General features: G+C 38.4%; 1 protein-coding gene across 2 annotated transcripts in view; it reads right to left on the bottom strand.

Annotated features, from left to right (window-relative positions):
- pparab (peroxisome proliferator-activated receptor alpha b) overlaps positions 1-15064 on the bottom strand; it is a 38037-nt gene extending 22973 nt beyond the window's left edge. Inside the window, exon 1 of one of the 2 annotated variants that reach the window (XM_059536099.1) lies at positions 14824-15064. The gene's annotated coding sequence lies outside the window, so the exon portion shown is untranslated. The remainder of the gene's footprint in view (positions 1-14823) is intronic. The other variant, XM_059536098.1, reaches the window with a different exon arrangement.
- Positions 15065-17857: the final 2793 nt, after the last annotated feature.

The raw sequence follows: 17857 nt of genomic DNA, 5'->3' as shown, positions 1-17857 counted from the left end.
CGGCTCCCAGACGCTCCAAGACAGACACAAAACAGAGACCAGGAGGGAGGTGGACAGGTGGAGGCTCAGGGGGAGGGACGGAGGGCCAGAAAAGAAAAACATGGGGAACAGGCACCAGAATGTAAACACAACACAGAAAGACCAGGAGGGAGGAGGACAGGAGGAGGTTCAGGGGGAGGGACGGAGGGCCAGACTAACAGAAAGGAACAGGGACAGACATTAACACAAAAACCAAAGGAAAAAACAACATGAAGCCCCCCAGGGCGGAGCAGAAGACCACCACACCCTTGTGGTCAAGGCCAGAGCCCTCCAGGGCGGAGCGGAAGACCACCACAACCGTGTAGTCAGGGCAAGCGCCCCCCAGGGCGGAGCGGAAGACCACCATGTCCGTGTGGTCAGAGCGGAAGCCCCCCAGGGCGGAGCAGAAGACCACCATGTCCGTGTGGTCAGAGCGGAAGCCCCCCAGGGCGGAGCAGAAGACCACCACAACCTTGTGGTCGAGGCCAGAGTTCCCCAGGGCGGAGCAGAAGACCACCACCACCATGTGGTCAGGGCGGAAGGCCCCCAGGACGGAGCAGAAGACCACCACCCCCCTGTGGTCAAAGCGGAAGCCCTCCAGGGCGGAGCAGAAGACCACCACATCCCTGTGGTCGATGCACAAAGCCCCCAGGGCGGATCAGAAGCCCACCACTTCCGTGCGGCCGGATCAACGGGAGGACGAGACTCTGGTAATTCCATGGTGTCTCTACTGGACTCCAGAAGATCGGTGCTGGCCTGACACTGCTCATGAAGATCATTGGTGACTTGCATTTGCTCATGAAGATCAATGGTGACTTGCCTTTGTTCATGAAGATCAGAGGTGACTTGACTCAGTCCTTGAAGATCACCGGTGACTTGACTCAGTCCTTGAAGATCACCGGTGACTTGACTCAGTCCTTGAAGATCACCGGTGACTTGACTCAGCTCTGAAAGGTCAACGGTGACTAGCCCTGACTCTGGAGCATCAGCGGTGACTAGCCCTGACTCTGGAGCATCAGCGGTGACTAGCCCTGACTCTGGAGGGTTAACAGTGACTAGCCTTGACTCTGGAGGGTCATCTGGAACCCGACTCGACTCTGGAGGATCAGCGGTGACTGGCACCTGACTCGACTCCGGAGGGTCCACGGGCACCTGACTCGACTCCGGAGGGTCCACGGGCACCTGACTCGACTCCGGAGGGTCCACGGGCACCTGACTCGACTCCGGAGGGTCCACGGGCACCTGACTCGACTCCGGAGGGTCCACGGGCACCTGACTCGACTCCGGAGGGTCCACGGGCACCTGACTCGACTCCGGAGGGTCCACGGGCACCTGACTTGACTCCGGAGGGTCCACGGGCACCTGACTCGACTCTGGAGGGTCCACGGGCACCTGACTCGACTCTGGAGGGTCCACGGGCAACTGACTCGACTCTGGAGGGTCAGCTGAGACTCTCATCCTGTGCAGCGGCGCTGGGCAAGCAGCCATCTTGGGCCATGACTCTGGACAGGCGGCCATCTAGTACTGTGGTGCTGGGCTGGCGGCCATCTGGGGTTGTGGTGCTGGACTGGCGGCCATCTTGTACTGTGGCGCTGGACCGGTGGCCAATTTGGGCATTGGCGCTGGGCTAGCGGCCATCTTGTGCTGTGGCGCTCGGCTGACGGCCATCTTGGGCTGTGGCACTGAACCGTTGGCCAAAGTGGGCATTGGCGCTGGGCTGGTGGCCATCTTGTACTGTGGCGCTGGACTGGTGGCCAATTTGGGCATTGGCGCTGGGTTGGCGGCCATCTTGGGCTGTGGCGCTGGAACGGTGGCCAATCTGGGCATTGGCGCTGGGTTAGCGGCCATCTTGTGCTGTGGTGCTTGGCTGGTAGCCATCCTGGGCAGTGATGCTGGACTGGCGGCCATCTTGGATGGTGGCGCTTGGCTGGTAGCCATCCTGGGCAGTGGTGCTGGACTGGCGGCCATCTTGGGTTGTGGCGCTGGAACGGTGGCCAATTTGGGCATTGGCGCTGGGTTAGCGGCCATCTTGTGCTGTGGCGCTTGGCTGGTAGCCATCCTGGGCAGTGGTGCTGGACTGGCGGTCATCTTGGGTTGTGGCGCTTGGCTGGTTGCCATCCTGGGCAGTGGTGCTGGGCTGACGACCACCCCGCCGGAAGAGACAGAAGTGGCTGGGGCATCCCACCGAAGCCGATGCTGCAGGTAGCGCACGAATTCCCAGAATTCCAGTGTCTCTAACTGCGCCATCTCCTCCTGAGACACTGGATCATTCAGCCCGCCATTGAAATAGTCCTTGAGGGCTGCATCATTGTAGCCCATGCCCTCGGCCAGGGACCAGAACACCTGAGCCAGGGCACCCACTTCATTTCCCTCTTGGCGGAGGGCGATCAACCGAAGATACTTGGCTCGCCGCTCCGCCATCTTGGCTGGGGAACGGAAAGACGACATACCGCTGGTTCCTAGAAGGACGGAGTCGTTCTGTCACGGCAGGGATCCAATGAGGCACGGAGATAGAACCAATTGCAAATAAGTCTTTTATTAAGGGCAATCCAAAAGGGTAAACAGTCCAGGCAGAGGTCGATACCAAACAAAACCAAACCAAACCAAACCAAACCAAACCAAACAAGGACACAAGGCAAGAGCACGACAAGATGACGGACATGAATTAAACAACGACTCCGTCACACATACTAAGACAGACCGGGTTATATACACAAAAGGATAATGGGGAAACAGGAGACAGGTGGGGAACAATCAATTAACTAAACAAGGAGGTAGGTGACCAAATAAGGAGACAGGAAGTGATAATATGATAAACACCGTGGGAACTGAGGACACCTAGTGGAACCCCAGGGAACACAACCCAGACACTGTGACAGAATCATGTCAGAAATCTCAATATGAACCCACACAGTTCTAATCAAAAAATCTGAGCTGCTTTAGATATTCATTTTACAGCTCTAGACTCTTACCACATGACAACTAGTGACTCATTTGGGTCTGTTTTTATCTTTCCTGAGGAATTTTAGGAAACATCTGAGATGAAGTTGATACTGAAAGTCAATGGTCTTCTACTATTGTACAGGTCCAAGAATAAATGGTATTTCCATGGTAATTTTGGAATCTAAATATAGAGATTTAGACAGAAAAATCTGAGACTGAAGGATCTGGAAGCAACAATCATGTTTGACAGACACAATCATATGTGATGATGACAAAGAAAGAGGGAGAAACACTCTGAAGATGGGAAACAATGAGCCAGAGGAGGAGGAGGACAAATAGAGCAGATCTTTGTGTCTGTCAGGGGTCAAAGTGGGACACGGCAATCTCAGTCCGAGACATTCAAGGTCAGCGATCTACAATGAGGTCAGACATGGACCGAAATGTTACAAAAATACCATAGTCATACCAACTCAGAAGAAGTTAATGGGAAAATATGGACAGAATCATTGCGCCTAGTAATCGAAATGTATTTTACTGTATAATGCAGAAAATCTTTTTTGCATCAATTACTCAAAAGTATCATCATCTTAGATAATACATTTGTATTAAATCATAAATTCACAAACTATAAACAGACAGCAAAAACTGTTCATTTTGTAAAAAAAAAGTTTTTTTTAAGTTTTCTTTTACATTTTTACATTGTTTAAGGTGCCCCTACTATGGATTTTTTTTAAATTACCTTTAATGCAGTGTGTAACACAGATCTAAGTGCATGAAAACATCCCACAAAGTTTTAAATCTAAAAGTGCACTGTGTATAAAATTTGAGGGCCTTTTGCACTGCAGGAACTTTTCAAAGTACCAGAACTAATTGTGGAACTACCCACCTTTGGGCATTTTTGCACGGCCTTTTTCGAGAACCAAATTAGCTCCTACTCTGGAGCAGGGTCTAACCAGCACAACTGGTACTATCCATGACAAAAGTAGACACCGATTGGCAAGACGCGTTCGAAAACACCTGCCATGCTTTAAAATGCAGTGTAACATACTTTAAACATTATGTCAACATATTTTACAAGTATGATGAACAGCGATAAATATACGTATGCTGAAGTGCATACACTTGTTGCAAATGTAGCACTTCTAGTTGTCGTTGGAGATTCTTAATCCTACTTTCCGTTCTTTCAATCACTTAACAAATACATTGACATTCAATGTCCATTGTTGCGAATGCAACCCTATAAATGGTACTGGGAAATAGTTCACGCAAAATTGTCCCAGCACTTTAGTACTGTACATTTAGATCTGGAACTAAAGCGCTGCAAAAGGCCCTAGTGCCTTTTAAAAGAAAGAGTTGACTACAAGTGAAAATTAATCTTTAGCTGTTTCAAGGTGACGTCAAAATGAAACATTTGCATATTTATGCCCGCCCACGAAAACTTGAACACTGTGCTCTGCACTGTGAGGGGAAATCCATTAGGGTACAGTTAGGGTATACCGAAAAACTCCCCAACTAATTTTCTCCTCCAACTTCGAAATCATGCAGCATCGCCGCAGAAGCACCGACCCAGTGTTTACAAAGTGAAAGTGGAGTAACTATTTTAAAAACTGTTGTCATCATGTTCTCTGTAGCCTACTGTAGTATGTAAAATACGCATTTAGTTGTGTGCGTTGTGTTCGCTCTGCACAGCTTGTAGGTCTCGATCTATATGGAGGTTTGGAAAAAACAAATCGTTAAACGAATCGTGTGGGAGTCGTTGAGCAAAAATTTAAAAAATAAATGCATATTCGAAGACAATTAAAGTGTTTTTTGACCTTGCATGCATGTCAGCTTATTGTTGGGGACTACCAAAACCAAAATATGAACCTTTCAATACCCATAATAGGGGCATTTTAAGTTTAATGAATTCAATTGTTTGGACATTTTGACAGTTTTTGATTAATCAAATGTAATTAATCTATTAAAACTGAATCCATAAAAAAGGTAAAAACACAGAATTTAGCAAAAATAAAATAGAATTTGGGAAAAAATAAAACGATATTCAGGGCCATAAAAAATTTTATTTTTGAAACTTTAAAATTTTAATGTTTTATTAGTTTAACGATTTCAATTAATTAGACATGCTTTTTAAATAAACCATTCAATGTATGGAATTAAGAAATTTGGAAAATGGATAGAATTTGAAAAAATAAAATTAATTTATTTGGGCCCTGAAAAACAACTTTTTAAAAAACTTTTCATAAATTATTTAATCGTATCAGTTTAATGATGTCAATTAATTAGACTTACTTTTTTACAACTACAATTTAATGTAAATATACAGTATACTACTTTTTTAAATTAAGCATGCAATATGCAATGCTAAATGTTTCAAAATGGTACCATGCAAACTGTGCTTTCTATTAAAGCTGTGCAACAACATTGTGCAGAACTTAAGTTAAAAAAAGAAATATTTTATAGTTCTGTTCTATTAATACTCAAATACCACAGAGCACTTGAATACCAGTTGCCTCCAAGCATTAAAAACTACAACAACAACAAAAAAGCATTTATCAGCCAACCAATCAGCTGCAGCAGAATAAACACTTGGCCGCTGCATGATTATGTAAGCCTTGTGCAAATAAACAAAGGTCCTGTATGTAATGCGAGCTTGTTGAATGCGTTCCGCTCCATGTTTAGCACCTACTCGTCCTGTGATGACCAGCCACTGAACACGCTGCATCACCCCTAGCCAGGACATGCTGTTCCCTGCACACCAGTCTCGCCCTGAGACAGGAGACGGAGAGAGGTCGGCCAGTGGTCACAGACCGCGGGCGATACGCCAAGGCATTTCCAATGCGCCCTGGCAGCCGTGGGAAGTACATGTGTACGGTATTCAACGAGCTGGACAGTGCAACGATATGGCATGTACAGTTCTCCAGGGGCTATTTTTGATCAGTGGATGCTCTAAAAACATTTCTGTGTCACTTATTTTCATCTAGCATTTAAGTTTATATTTTCCTAATGTCCACTTATCGATTATGAGACTATCAATGATAACCGTTTCTGTTTGGATAATTAACAGAAGTGTAAGCTTCTGCTTGTGTCAATAAAAATAAATAAATAATAAATTATAGATTATTATATAATATGTTTAAAACAGTTAATAATAAAATATTATTCAATTGTGTTAATTAAATCTACTTTTCAGTATCAGCCTCAGCTACTGTGAGAATAATAATAATAATAATAATAAATGAAAAATGATTAATAAATAATATTATATTTAAAATAAAATAATTATAATTATAATATACATATGTAATCATAAAGGTATGGTAGAAAACTCAGCCATAGATTATGATAATAGTACTAAAATAACAATTAAACATAATAATAATAATAATCCAGTCATAAAAACTGAATTTACAGTTTAAGGCGGAATGTCACGGAATTCGTCAAATTTTAAATGAATTAATCAAAAGTAGGTCATTGCACTTACATGAAATCGCGATATGGACTAATATCTGTAAATATTCAGCTGGAAAAGTCTATTTAAATATGAATCCTGCATGTTTTGCGTGTCTGTGTTAATGAATGATGCAGAAGCGCAGCTTCGTTTATGACACACATGGAAGCACGCATTACGTTCGCGGTGATTTCAGCGTCTGTCATCTCTCTGAATGAGGATGTGAACACATGAAGAACATCTCCAGAACTGCACTGAGACTCACTTCATGAGTATTTGACCGTTTGATTTGAGTAAAACTAGCATCACATCACATACACAGAACTGTAAAGGTATTCATGGTAACACGTCAAAATAAAAGTCCGGTTTAATTAATTTTCAATAACTAAAAGATAAATTAAATGAATGTTTTATGCCTTCATTTGATAACCAGAAAATCTAATACACAACAGAATTTCCGAGGGGAAAAAACATTTCATAAGGCTATTTTAAGAAAATAAATTAAGTTGTTTATATGCATTTAAATAATTAGACATGCTAAAACACAGAAATAGGTAACAATAAAACATATGCTGAAGAAAAAAAAACATTTTATAGGGCCCTAAACATGTCATATTTGTTAAACTTTTTAATAAATTGTAATTAGACATGCATTTTGATTAATACAATTTAATTTAACCATTAAAAAGGAGTTGAGAAAAATAAAAACAAAGAAAAATGAAAACAGAATTTGGGGAAAAATTTAACGGATTTCATAGGGCTCTAGTGTAATCCCTGCACAAGATCAAGGAAAAAGAGACACAATCCCTCTAAATGCAATATTTAACAACAAAAGTTCATGATGAATCTGGCACTATGACCAACAAATATGAGGAGTAAAGGATTAGCTGTTAGCTTCAGGACAGAGTCTTGGATGGCCAAGGACGAGCTTAGTGAATCAATGACAGCTCTTGCCTACAGCATTATTAACAGAGCGGATTAAAACCCGAGTTACAGGCCAGGACATACAGTAACAACATACTATAATCTGTGTGAATAATGAGAATCCTAGAAGTCATCAATGCATGAAAGATACCACAACTTCAATCAAAGAGCTTTTGACGTCACTAGGTGAATATATCAGCAAAACAATAAAAAATACAAAACAAATGAGCTTCATTCCTAGTAGGATTGAAGCCGGAACAGCATGTACAAAACAACAACAAAGCCACACCTCTTTCTTATGAGTTATACACATGATATGGTTTAAAGTTTGTGTGTCTTTAAACATGGAAAGTACTTATCGTCCAGAAGTGTTGAATAGCGAATGCTTCACAAGCGTGCCGTGTCTTGTTACAAGTTGCAATTCAACACACGGTGTGACCTCCAACACAGGTTGGGGGTGGACGAGGGGCCAACACTGTCAACAAAACCAGACACCAAAAGCCAGTGACATCAGGATGACACACTTCTCACGGTAACATTATCACGGTAATATTAAGGACATCGGTCATTCTTAGACAGTTTAAAAGTGCTGAAAAAACACATCACATTAAAAATGTATAAAGCATTATGAAAGCAGATTAATATTATGTTTAAAAATAACTGACCACTCATAACACCCCAGCAACCACCCAGCAACAACCCTGCAAACTCCAAGTATCCATCCAGCCACTGGTCAGCAACCACACATAACACCCCAGAAACCACCCAGCAAACTCCAAGCATCCATCCAGCCACCGATCAGCAACCACTTATAACACCCCAACAACCATCCAGCAACAACCCAGCAAACTCCAAGCATCCACCAAGCCACTGGTCAGCAAACCCTCATAACAACCCAACAACCACCCAGCAACAACCCAAACAACCACCCAGCATCCACCAAGCCACTGGTCAGCAACCACTCATAACAACCCAACAACCCCCCAGCAACAACCCAGCAACCACCCAGCATCCATCCAGCCACTGGTCAGCAAACCCTCATAACAACCCAACAACCACCCAGCAACACCCCAGCAACCACCCAGCATCCATCCAGCCACTGGTCAGCAACCACTCATAACATTCCAACAACCACCCAGCATCCACCAAGCCACTGGTCAGCAAACCCTCATAACAACCCAACAACCACCCAGCAACAACCCAGCAACCACCCAGCATCCATCCAGCCACTGGTCAGCAACCACACATAAAACCCCAGCAACTGCATAGCAACACCGTGGCCCCCTCATTGTCAATAAAGAAAACAAGACAACATTGTTGTGCAATACTCAAAACCACATTTACTGAGTAAAACTGAAAGTTGTTGAAGTTCTGTGAACACAACAATGCTGTTGTAGCATGCTCTGCTGGGTGAAGAAACACGTCTGCAGGCCTCAGCAGAGACTTATTAACTCACAATCTCTCCTGAGCTGCTTATGGGATGTCTGTCTCTGACATAGTCATTTAGTGTGATGGACATTTAGAGATTGACTTAAGCGGTGAATACAACTTCAGTATTGTCTGTCAGGACAGAAAACTGCAGCGAGACAACAGCAGATCAGGTAAAAGCGCAAGAAGTGACTCGTTTAAAATTGCCTGTGTTGGCTTAAAGTAAAATTCCCCTCAGGGACCAATTAAGAAAACCTGTCTTTCCGTCTGTCAATGGGTTTACAGATACCAGCCATGCCTAAGTAAACCAGAATGTGGTTTTCTATATTTTCAACAGGTCTCTTCAAACACAATGTGCTGATGCTGCAGTAAATGCAAAAAATATACATGCACGGCTATGTTTATACAGAGTGATAAAATCAGTACAATTCTTAGCGAGGAAGAAGCAGTCTGTGTACTTTTTCACGGTAAACATTATGTAAAAATGTGTTCATGCATTCATAAGTGCTAAAAATGCATTGGTACAGTACAATGAGAATTATACAGTTTCAGGGACAAAAATTTACATTTTATCATTATCTCACCCTCATGTTGTTCCATATGACTTTCTTCTGTAAAACAAAAAAGATGATGTTTGGTAGAATGGCCAAGCGTCTGTTTTCCATACAATTAAAGTGGATACTGATTTGTACAATACAAATCCAGCCCCACCCCCCACAAAATATAAATAAAGTGACTCACTATATGAATTTTGTGGAAAATCTTCCTTTCAAATCGTGTTAATCAGATCACTGTACTTTTTTTTTTGTACGGAAAACCAAAGCTTGTATGTTCTATCTAACATCTTTTGGTTTTTGAAAACTCAGAAATCCCGATGATAATATTATGACTTTCTATGTAGAAACAAAGTTTGGGGTCTGTAAGATTTTTGTGATGTTTTTGAAGGAAGTCTCTTCTGCTCATCAAGGATGCATTTATTTATTTGATCACAAATACAGTAAAAACAGTAAATTTGTGAAATGTTATTTTATTTCATATTTCAATATAAAGTAAAATGTAATTTATTCCTGTGATCAAAGCTGTATTTTCAGCATCATTCCTCCAGTCTTCAGTGTCACATAATCTTCAGAAATCATTCAAATATACTGATTTGCTGCTCAAGAATCATTTCTGATTATTATCAATGTTGGAAACAGTTGCGCTGCTTCATATTTTTGTAGAAACCATGATACTTTTTTCAGGATTCTTTGATGAATAGAAAGTTGAAAATAACAAGCATTTATTTGAAATAGCAATCATTTGTAACATAAAAAAATGTCCTTTCTGTCACTTTTAATCCATTTAAAGCATCCTAACTGAACCAAACCTCTGAACAGTAGTGTACATGTTCTGCCTGAAACACTTTTGAAAGTGAGAAAACATTGACGGGGGCAGACAGAAGCAGCACAACATGTTCTGACATGAGAATGTGATAAATACTCAAAAGACAATCAACCTAATATGTAATGGTACTAATGGAGGCCAGTTTGGCTTTCCTTGTTTCTTATTATATGGCTTTTCTGAAATACGCGATTCAAACATTGTGGAGTCAAATATTTTTGCGTATTCACTGCTAAACTAACCTAGACAAGTGATTTCCTACTGTGTATTTCACATAACTTAGATTTTTCTTTCTATTTTGATAATAAACCTAAACTCAAATCAAGAGTTCACATCCATGTTCTGACTTATTTTGTAAGCAAATGTACAATAAGCATTATCATTGACATTCAGTTGGTCATTTTGCGCAATATAAACTCCTTCAGGGTAATAACCCTTCGGTTTTGTGTTTATTTAGTGTTTAAGACCGTCTTGACTCTATATATTATCAACCAGAGTTACTAATTAATCCTTGTTGGTCGGTTTGGAGTTTCACACTGCACATTGGTAAACCCTGGGTCAGCGTTGTTATTTGTATGTACATTAAAACATCAATGGTTTATTGATGGTCTTTACACATTCAAACTTTGCGTTAAGTTACGTCATATGCAAGAGCTTAAAAATTGCAAGGAATTTTCAGAGTATTTTCTGTAAATACTGTTTATAAAGACTAAAAAAACGTCTCATGACAGATACAGCCGAAGACCTACAGCAACATGTAGGTCAACACAACTATGAAAACACAAGGTGAACTCAAGACCCTCGCAGAACACCCGGTTAGGCAACTTTATGGGGGGTTGGTGCTGTGAGTAATTTAAGCATGAGTCTCGCAGCTAAAATAGGACAGTCTGGTTTGTGTCCAGGGGCATGTTGGATTAGCAATGCATTGCAAGTTACAGCTTAACCTAGATGTAGCAGAAATGACAAATAATGCAGCATGTTGGAAATAGCGCAATTATAAGTTTCCGATTTGCTCACGTCTTTGTAAAACTCAATTAGAACATTGTGACATAAAGTAAAAACAATCAAAAAGCATTGTATTAAGCAACTAAGTTTTAGTTTTTAAAGAACTTAACACTTTTTTTATTCACTAGGTCTTGCCTAAGGAATAAACGGAGCAATCAAACTATCTGAGTACGAGTAAATCCCATGTGAACTAATAAGGTATGCAAAATGAAAACTGTCTTAAATAAAGTATAAGATGAAAATCTTGATAAACAGCAAAAAAAAAAAAAAAATAGTACATGATGTATAAAATAGTAAATGATGATGAAAAAAAACTAATTTAAGCCATATTTGCAGGAAAAAAACAAGTGTTTTTCTTTTTTATTAAAATGTAATCCTAATGTTGTGCTCCTGTAATGATTACCTGAAAAAAAAAATTATATTGCTAAATATACCAAACAATATTACTTTTTTTGGGTACTCACCACAAAAAAAAAAGAAAAGAAAAATCCTTAGAATGCTGTATTATTACCAAATACAAGATTTAAGCTTTTTTATGAACTTTCTTGCTATGCGCACAGGTTTTGCATCACAGCCCTCGTTGATCTGAGCTTATGCACCTCAGCTGACAAAATTACACGCATCTACAAATAATGTTTTCTCAATCAAAAACTGAGGAGAATACAGTGCATATGTTTAAAAGACTACTATTGTTGAGTCCTAATTTAATTCAACCCTAAAGAACTGCTGGTGCAACCCATCCCAGATTTCTATGATCGGAGTCATTACAAACTGAGACGGAAAAACCCCATCAACATTTATAAAAGATCTGGGTCATATTACAGAGAGTCGTGGTAATGCACAGCGTGTGTGTGAGGGATCTCGTGTCCAGAGACGTGCCCCTATCCTCTGATAGTACTAGTCTCACTGTCAAAACAGCCTAAGGATTCGAGTTTATTACAGAACAGCAGATCTATTCCTGACTTTGCTTGCCACAGTAGAGCTTGAAGCAATAAAAACAGGTGAACGACTAAATGAAGACGCTCTGATTTGGGTCAGTACTTACTATTAGTAGAGCAATCATCACTTAATTTAGGTTAGGATCAAAAATATCCCACTTACATTGAACAAGAGACCAAAGACTCAGATATATCATAGCAACTATCCCAAAAAGTGGACACTTGTAGCAAAACAGGATTAAATGAGAATATTAAATACTAAATTATCACATGGTGTCTGATATGATATAACGGGACCTTTAGAAAAAAGTGCTGCGGTGGTAACATGGTACAATCATGGTATGTGATGGTAATTACACGGGAATATGAATCTTATTACCAGATTCATATATCATGGGATTTACATTATATAGTCAAAGAAAACAACAGCAACCGAGGAAAAAAGACTACAGTGAAAAACAAATTAGTAGAAATGATTTTCACTCAGAGACTGCTAATACATTTTACAATAAATTACAAAGGAAATCTGATATGATTTTATTTCTACTTAAATGTGTAGTAATCTTGTTGTGTTAATTGCTTTTTTCTTTCTTTTTTTCATATTTTATTATTTATTTATTCAGTTTTGGTTTTACTTATTTAAGTACTTTAAGGTAAACTAAATGAAAATGAGAAAAAAATCGTTTTTTAAATAGGTTTTCATATATTTTATTCTAAAGTGTAATTTATTTCAAGCAATTAACAAATTATTATTTTTTTTTGTTTCTGGTTTTAGTTTTAGCAAAAAACTGTAATCCAATAATCTTTGTGTTTTTTTTTTTGTTTGTTTGTTTTTTTACAACTTTGAACAAAAATTATTACATAATTTTTTTTTACAAAATAAAAATAATAATATAAATAAAATACAAATAATAAAATTTTAATTGTACTCAAAATAGTCTTTATAGTCTTTATGTAAAAGTATTATTATTACAGATTTTTTTTAAGTGATATTATGTGACTTTTTTGTCATCAACCTACAATTAAACACAGATTAACAGATTAATATATTATATTATTAATACTATTACCATTAATGTCATATCACAGTTTATAGCCCTCAATAGTACTTCCAGAAACTGATTAAGACTCAAACAATGTCATACTGAGCTGCTCCAGCAGTCTAATGAACACACAGTAACTACACCTGTGATATTATGTAACTCTCTTTCACCACAGGAGCAAAAATCTCTTCTCCTCTCAAACCCAGAAGGCATAGTTTAAACAAAACCATCTGGTGTGCTCAGAAAAGCCTGGTTAGTGCTTGAAAACTCAGACAGAGAAATCAAGCTCAGCACGTGAAGCTCTGTAAATCTATAACTACACGATCTAAAACTACATATCACAGGCAGAACACCATCAGGCGAGATGAAAGACACTAGCACTAATTCAATCCTGCATGTTGTTAAGACACTAATTCTCTGTACACCTGCTCATAAATATAATATTGCATGAAAAGAACTACAGAAATCGGAAACATTATTAAATAAATATGAATGAATATAGTATACAAATAAAATAAATAGAAATCGAAAATCATCTAATAGACTAAAGACATAATATTCCATGACAATAATTAGTAAATATAAGAAACATATAAATATAGTATGTAATATTAATAAAATGCAATATAGCATTAGAATATAAAAATTATATACAAATAAATGTAAGCAATATTTTTAATAAAATGTATAACAATAAATAAATAAAGAAATCTAAAAATCTAATAGCATCTATTAGATTAAGAAAATGTTCTACATCAAGATCTAAAGAGATAGCTAAATTAGTATACAGTACATACACTAGCCTATTCATAAAACATAATATAGCATATATTAAAACAAAACATATAATGTTACAAAATAGTACATATTCTATTAAAATAACTAAAGAAATAGTAAAACACATTATTATCATTATTATTGTGTAATATTAATAAAACAATTATAATTATAACAACATTATAAAACACCACAATAAATGGAATTGAATTGAATAAATGCAAGAAAATGCATAGATTTTATAGATTACAACACAAATACAGAGTAAGAGCAATCTAGAATAGGACATAAAGCAGAAAGGAACGTAAAACAACTTAATAGAATAGAATAGAACAGAATAGAATATAACAGAACAGTAGAGAATAGTATAGAGTGGAGTAGAATATAATAGAACAGAACAGAACATTAATATAATATAATATAACATAACATAACAGAAAGAACTGAATAGAATAGAACTGAAGAAAAGTACAGAACAGAATAGAATAGAACAGAACGGTAGAGAATAGAATAAAGTGGAGTAGAATAGAATAGAATACAAGAACAGAACATGAATATAATATAATATAACAGAAAGAATAGAACAGAATAGAACAGAATAGAATAGAACTGAAGAACAAAACAGAATAGAACTGAATATAATATCATAGAATAGAAAGAACAGAACAGAATATAATATAACAGAAGAACAGTAGAGTACAGAATAGAATAGAACTGAATATAATATAATATAATATAATATAATATAATATAATATAATATGATATAATATAAAAGAAAGAACAGAACAGTACAGAATAGAATAGTACAGAATAGAATAGAATAGAATAGAATAGAATAGAATAGAATAGAATAGAATAGAATAGAGCAGTATGAGGGAGTGCAGCATGTGATCTTCAGTTCACACATCAGCACTGACAGTGACAAACACAAACACCGAGTCACCTTCAAGCGCAGCAGCCAGCGCTCGCCAAACATCGCGCGTCGAGGCGTCACTGAGCCGATGGCGGTGCTGTCAGCGCGATCTCTGCAGCGAAAGAGCATTTATATCTTTTCTACAAACACATAACCTCCGCCGAGACTCGTCGCACACCTCCGCCGCTGTCAAACTGCAGCCGCAGCTCTCGCGCGACGACCGGAAACGGCGTCACGACGCACAGATGATCATGCGGACGCACGAACACACCCCCCTGACACACCTCAGCGCTCGGCCAATCAGAGCGCAGGACAGTACGTGAAGAAGACGGATCGTCAGAATGGTTGGCCTGCATTACACAGTAATAACTGAGTGCATGCAGTGCACATACTGTACACTCTTCATCATCTCGCCAACATCCTGCTTAAACTATGACAGTTAGTGTGCGATGCGATGCAGTGCTGAACTGAAGAGAATGCAATTCAGTTATAGAACAGAGACAAAACAGTGATGATTATAATGCAATGCAAATATTTAATACATAGAAAAAGGAAATGTAAAAACAATAAAATTTCGACAAAAAAAATGGTAAATCTCTGATGAAATCACAACTATTGGTTATCCAGAGTATATACAGAGTATATTCATATATATAAAGGTCAAAAATATAGATTTTTCATTTATGCCAAAAATCATATTAAGTAAAGATCATGTTCCATGAAGATATTTTGTAAATTTCCTACCGTAAATATATCAAAAATTGACCCATTCAATGTATTTTTGGCTATTGTTTCTAACCTGTGCTACTTCTGACTGCTTTTGTGCTCCAGGGTCACACACACACACACACACACACACACACACACACACACACATTGAAAACACATTTTAACATTTTAAATTTTGATGTTAAATTCACTGTTGTTTTATGTATTCAATGTAATTAAAGCAGAAGTAACTAATTAAATTAAAGAAACAATAAGAGTAATCCCTTACTTTTTCAAGGGAAAAGTAATTAAATGACAGTAATGCATGCATTTCACCCAATACTTCATTGTGTGCACGTGAGTTGCGTGAATGAAAAAAAAAACAATTGCATGATGAAATAAAACGATACAAAAAAATCCACACACACACACACACACACACACACACACACACATAAGAAACAAATGTCTTTTTTAAGAAAAAAGATTTTGTGTATATATGTATACAACCTTTTTTTTATTAGTATTTATTTGTGTGATTCACCCACAAGTTTAATCATAACCTGGCTGACATAAGTTTCTTGTTTTTATGTTCTCTATTAATTATATCATGAAAACATTTTCTCAGACTTTTGGAAACTCTGTACAGGTACAAGAAGTGTATCCTCCATTTACCTCGAAGGAAAAAAACTAGTTTTTATGATATCATTTATTTTCATTTTTACTCTTTTTCTAATAAAATGAATCTTAAGATGAGGCAAGCCGGCAGGTTGGCAGACTGCAGTGTCTCTCATCCAAATTAAAACTCTTTCCATTGCAAAAACACTCTGAGGAAAGACACAGGACTTATGTTGTGAAATCTTCCAGACATAAGTTGTGGACTTGCTCTGATTTTGCCCAGGGGGTAAGTGGGAGGGTGGAGATGGGGCAGATTTCGACAGTGAAGGTGAGGTCCTCTCCTCTGGACAAGCTTCAGCCAGCCCTGCCAGCCGAGGGACTGGAGCCCATCACGTAGTGCTGAGAGCTGGGCAGGAACAGGACGGCTGATCAGGGACTCTGGAGAACTGGACACCTCCCGATATCTGAAGCACGGGCTTGCTTATTAACTCTCTATGTACAGCAGTACAAGTATTTGGATATTTATACAAACATACTGTATAAAACATTCTTATCATCCTATGAATCACTTCTCACACAGCAATAACATGTCAAGAAATGTACACTACAATAATTTTTGGAGTAGAAACTAAAAAAAAAAAACAAAGTGCTCACTCACAGGGCGTCCACGATGTAGATGGGTTTCAGATCATCTGGGTAAAATACGAGCTTTCTCCAGTAAAGGAGAGAAGATGCACTAAACAAAAACAGCTCTAAACATGTGGAAAATATGTGGGTGGTTTTCGATGTGAGACGACAAAAGGAGATGGACTTTCTTTACTGGAGGAAGCATAATTATACTGTAGATTATGAACTCAAAGACGTCTTAATTAAGAATTTGGTTCTTTTCAAAGATGTAGATTTTCTCTTTTCAAGACATTTATTGATGCACAGAAGTGCTTTAGATTACTTGTGGATTATTGTGATGCTTTAATCAGCTGTTTGGGCTCTCATTCTGACGGCACCCATTCACATCCATTGGAGAGCATGTAATACAATGCTATATTTCCCCAAATCTGGTGAAGAATCAAACTCATCTACATCTTGTATGGCCTGAGGCTGAGGACATCTTCATCAAATTTTAATGTTTCGTTGAACTATACCTTTCATTTTTGACCTTTATTAAAAACCCAAACCATAATCCCAATATTAAGTGAAGAATAACATGCAAGTGTTTTAGCAGTGGAAAACGGGACGAATTTAGATGCACAGCATGTCCCAAAAACATTTACAGTCATATAGGGATCTTGCAAAAGAAAGAACTTGGAAAAGTGTGTTTGATGAAACATCAGAGAGTAGTCGTGGCAGAGACTTTGTTTAAAGTAGAAAAACAAACATCCATGAGACTGCAAGATGCTGAAATAATGAGACTTGCATAATGTATGGTGAAAACACTGATTTTTGCCAAGCGCAGCTGGGATCTCCTGAAGGCCTTGCTGAGGAAACCGTGTGGAAAATCAATCACTGCCATCTGAAATGTTTCCTAACATCTTCTGATGAACCCTTTTAGTTTTCTCATTCTGCGGTACAAGACACCAGTATAATTCAAAGTTTGATTAAAAATGCACACGATTTATCAATTAAAACAATTATAGCACTTTATTTAAATTTTAGATTAATACATAGTGTAATCGATACGTTTGATAAATATCCAGCATATAAAATACAGTACA

This window comes from Carassius carassius, chromosome 43, assembly GCF_963082965.1.
Source record: "Carassius carassius chromosome 43, fCarCar2.1, whole genome shotgun sequence".
Classification (NCBI taxonomy): Eukaryota; Metazoa; Chordata; class Actinopteri; order Cypriniformes; family Cyprinidae; genus Carassius; species Carassius carassius.
The sequence above is the reverse complement of the archived record's forward strand: the minus strand, read 5'-3'. Positions and strand labels throughout refer to the sequence as shown.